The sequence below is a fragment of the Macrobrachium rosenbergii genome, chromosome 12 (assembly GCF_040412425.1).
Source record: "Macrobrachium rosenbergii isolate ZJJX-2024 chromosome 12, ASM4041242v1, whole genome shotgun sequence".
Taxonomy (NCBI): domain Eukaryota; kingdom Metazoa; phylum Arthropoda; class Malacostraca; order Decapoda; family Palaemonidae; genus Macrobrachium; species Macrobrachium rosenbergii.
In genome coordinates, this window is record NC_089752.1 from 76681760 (window position 1) to 76686759 (window position 5000).

Consider the following 5000-nt stretch of genomic DNA (forward strand, 5'->3'; position numbering starts at 1 on the left):
CAGTACTGCCATTAAAGATCTTCAGGTATTCGGTCTTCTTGCTAAAATATACCTAAGATAATATACTTCAAACATGCCCTTAATGAGTCACATGAAGATATATTAAAGGCCAGTGAAATGATGTATTCAAAGTTCGTAGGTTAAAATCTGAATATGTATGTACGCTCGTGAGAACTTACAGTTCATAAAAAAGAGTCAGATTTAATGCAGTATCTTTCAACGGAATATATATATAGTATCCACTCAAACCTTCGGTCTTGGGTATGAGCAGTCACAGACTTCAATAAGACTAAATGTTCCAGATGCCTTTAAGAAGCGCAGGCTATAATTTTACCAATTGAAATAAAACAATTATTAGAAAAAACATTTATAACTTGGTAAAATTTGCACATTTTTACGACTGTCTTTTAGAAAAGAGGCCCACACAGGGTTGGAAATATTCACTTTCAACTTCCAGTGGAAAGTACAGGACATTTTTCAGAATTTTTTTTTTTATACCATGTGCATACGCATGTCTTCCTCTTACCATTGATGTGCGTTTTTTTTTTTTTAATTGGCCAACATTAAATTTAGCCCTGTCTAGGGGTGTGCTTAATATATATTTAGCCCGTCCTGTAAGGTAAAGTGATGTTACAAAGTTATACAGAACACAGTTATCTGACGGATGATTAAGTATTTTCTATGGCATTTAATATAATTAACTGCCTTCTTACCTTTAACGTGATTTGAAGGTGAATCACTTGAAATTTTTGTGGGTAATCGGTGCTAACTAAATGGAAGTTGAGTGTCTGTCTGAGGCCAACTGTTAGCACAATGTTATGTCTGTCTCTTCACCACACATTTCTACAGCGATCGTAATAAGCAGTACAGCCTGCTTTTTGATGCCCTGGGAAGTACCATAATGTCGTTGTAGATGACGCGATGCCAGGAGTCAGAAAAAGGGCAGTAGCTGTAAGTGTCAAATTGTGGAATTGCTGTTGGTTTTAGATAATACAGCGTTATTTAGTAGTGTGTGTGTGCGTAAGGCACTGACCTGCCACTTGGCTATGAAGCTCATTATTTACCCTCAAGCCTATAAACTTCGAAAGAAAAAAAAAAGTCATGTTGAAAAGTTAAAAATATAGCCAGACGCAGTCGGTGATATTCCTATAATGTGATTGATAGTTCAGAGAGCCGGTGATTACTCTGATGCTGAGCGTCAATTTATATTTGCATGAAAATAGCAGCTCGCTCTTTAATGCCTAATATTTGAAATGGTTTTGTCAGTGAAAAGAGATATTAATACATATTTTGATGTCGGGCATCGGGAATTTTACGAAAATTCGGAAACGGCCAGCTAGAAATGGTAAACTGTCCTGTTTAATGACACAGAAAAATAAATCTGCTTTGAACTGACGTAATAAAAAGCATTTGGTAAACAGGAAGATTGAAAATAAGTTTGCTCCGAGGCAAAATATGCGAAATTGATAAAACTTAGATGTAAACAAACTTCAGTGGATAGAAAGAATTGGTATATTTTGTATCAGTTTCAACATTTATGTAATATCACAGTACTGGTAAAAGAGAGACTGAATGAAGCCCGGGATATTACAAATAATGAGATATATAAATAACAAACATTGTTTAAAAGTGCTCTGATGAAGGTAAGGAAATTAATACTGTTTAATAGTAAAGCTGAGAATAATCTTGTAAAACAGAGAAAAGAAATAAGATGGTGAGACTGGTTAGAAGAGAATCACCAATAGGTCGTAATACATATTGGGTAATTAAGGAAGAGGAATAATTGCCCTATGTCAATGAAATAACATCTATGTTAATGGTTAGTTCACGATATTTATACAACACGGAATAATCGCGACTGGACCAGGACATCACTGTGCCACTGTGAAAAGTGAACGGGCGATAAAATGATGAAAAAAGAATCATTCGGAGATCACAGTAGGAAGGTGATGCTTTACTTTTGATCGCATTACATTAGGCAATACATGGCCATGAAATTTCCTCTGGTTTTCTCTGGAGGTGCATCCTATTAAAAGGAAACTGATCCCAGTCGAGCATCATTATAGGTCGATCAACGTCAGATGAGACGTGATAAAGAAGAACTTTTGAAGTATTCATTTACATCTAATCACATAAAAAAACGTATACCTAACATCCCTCTGCTATGGGCACTTGCATGACAGCGGTTCACAGACAGTAGGATTTATTATTACTTATATTGCCACCAAAAATTACAATTTATTGTATTTCACGCAATCAAGGAAAATAATGCCAAAAGATAGGATATTTGCTATTAAATTTTATTCTTAAATATATTACATTCAATACATGTTAGTGAAATATATATTATGAAGCTTATTCTTCCGCATATATTCATTGACAGTCTTGTTGTTACCATTTATCATTTAAATGAATATACGGTAAACTATCTTTCAGTAAGCTTAAAATTATAGTTATGTTATGATTAACTAGGTTATACAACTTGACAGAAACCTTCATTAGCACAGGTTAAAAATGTTACTACTTAACGAGAACAAATTAAGATGGTGTTTCATCTCATTTACTGTATTAGAAATAAGTACCAAAGAAAAGATGATAAAAATTAACACTACCATTTTTTCTGCAGTAAAGACATTCCCAAAAACATTTATCTCTAACTTGATAGGAGCGAAAGATGTCTACATTTTTCTTTGAAAAACATCTTCAAAAGATGGCCTTCTTAACATTCCTGAATTACGAACAACACACACAAGAAGGAGGACAAGGAACGTTTGCTTCAATAGAAATGGGACAGGTCCCTGGGATGGGACACGGGGGTGCTGGAGGTCCAATTTCGAGCACCGTCTCCCCAGGACGGCAGCGTTTCCTACAGACGCCTCCAGTTCCTATAAAGCTTGAGCAGGAAGTGCCGCAGCCTCCAGCTGTAGGTGACAAAGCTATTTGAAATCTTTTGAGTAGACTTTCACTAAGCCTGCTGCCGCTAATAATAATAATAATAATAATAATAATAATAATAATAATAATAATAATAATAATAATAATTCTTATTAAAAAGGTTGGCTGTATTATGCGAATTTATCTTATATAGTGTCTTTTCTATCTTCCTTATGATTCGCTTTTCAGGCTCAGCGATGTTAGTCAGCAACTGGCCGATATTCATGTTGGAAAAGGATAGTGTGCGGAATATGGGAAGTCTTTTATTAAAATATCCAATCAGAAATCGTTCGTCTGAGTTCAGGTTCTATTTTAGGTACCGTCGACATGTTTCGACCAGCTCGTTGGTCATCCTCTGGACGTAGTTGCAGAAGGTCTGAAGAAACGAGGTGCTCGGGTTGGTATTTATAGGGGGGTCTTGATCGGTGACCACCGAGCTGGTCGAAACATGTCGACGGTACCTAAAATAGAACCTGAACTCAGACGAAGGATTTCTGATTGGATATTTTAATAAAAGACTTCCCATATTCCGCACACTATCCTTTTCCAGCATGAATATCGGTCAGTTGCTGACTAACATCGCTGAGCCTGAAAAGCGAATCATAAGGAAGATAGAAAAGACACTATATAAGATAAATTCGCATAATACAGCCATCCTTTAATAAGACCTGTTTAAAAGAGGGTCTACTCCTTCAAATAATAATAATAATAATAATAATAATAATAATAATAATAATAATAATAATAATAATAATAATAATAATAGGTTTCGATAACAGCCTTTATTGCTTATATGGCAAGTGGTCAGTTGCAACCGAGAAATTATAAAATATTTATTTCTAAAGAATGGAATATAGTAATTATTATTATTATTATTATTATTATTATTATTATTATTATTATTATTATTATTATTATTATTGGCGTTGTTGTTGTTGTTGTTTTAAAAGTGAAGCATTTTGGTTCCAATGACACAGATAAATATCCATGGTATAAAAAGAAAATTATATAACAACTATAAACAGGGCTAAAACTAAATCTATCATTTTATTCGAGCAACTGCGCGTTGCCTGGTAGACTAATTTTATAAAAATATAGAAAACAAACGTTAAATTGTTGTATAATGGCATAATTCTAATCCTGGTGTTTGTATCCATTTCTTTTTATGTATTTATTTAATCTACTGTTTAAATTTTTACTTACCAGGTGGGCCATAATTCCTACCAAGTCCTCCTGTTACCTATATAAAAGAAGACAGAAGTAGTTAGGATTAAAATATATTGAAAGACATGCATGGTGGACATAACTAATAACATTGTATAAGAATAACAGGATAAAATCTTTCATTTTACTATGTATGGCTGGTCGGTGACATAAATCGGAATTTTATTATATTTGCCATACTTGAATGCAGTTGTGAAGTATAAACCTCCAAAAATAAATAAATTTTAGTTTTGTTCTTTCATATAACAGAAGGCCTTACGGCAAGAAAATTACAAAAAGATATCATTTGAGATCGCTGTGCCAGTAAGAATATAAAAAGGGACATACGGACTTAATAATTTCCCATTTCATAATATGTATGATTATTATCATTACAGATTATCTATTAATTACTCGCATTAATTGCTAATGATTATGAATATGCAAAAATAAGACTGAAACCATTTAGCTTCACGAAGACTTTATAAACAACAAAAGGATATTAAAGGATGAGATTATTCTTAATAGTCACTTATGATTTTCATCATTATTGCTTATAATAAATATTCAGAAAATATTTTATAAGATTTATAACGTGCTGAAGCAAAGAGCGAAAACTTGAGATGATTCTTAACTTACCAGGAATAATACAGAGAATATGATGAGGAAGAAAGACGAACCTTTCATTGTTTTATGCACCTAATTAGCAACCTGAGAGGAAAGAATCATAAAAACAAATCATTATTGAAATGAAAGGAGCATTTGTCCTGAATAGCAAATTCATGCTTAGTAAACACGTGCATATCGACACCTGCGTTCGTTCAAGCTTGTTACACACACACACACACACACACACACACACA

At 33.4% G+C, this 5000-nt stretch overlaps 1 long non-coding RNA gene across 1 annotated transcript in view; it reads right to left on the reverse strand.

The window, feature by feature from the left end:
• Nucleotides 1-2279: 2279 nt before the first annotated feature.
• Nucleotides 2280-5000, reverse strand: part of LOC136844262 (uncharacterized) — a 6885-nt gene continuing 4164 nt past the window's right edge. The window contains exons 3-5 of the long non-coding RNA XR_010854794.1: nucleotides 4777-4848; nucleotides 4138-4174; nucleotides 2280-2921 (exon numbers count right to left, since the gene is read on the reverse strand). This is a non-coding gene — a long non-coding RNA (uncharacterized lncRNA). The remainder of the gene's footprint in view (nucleotides 2922-4137; nucleotides 4175-4776; nucleotides 4849-5000) is intronic.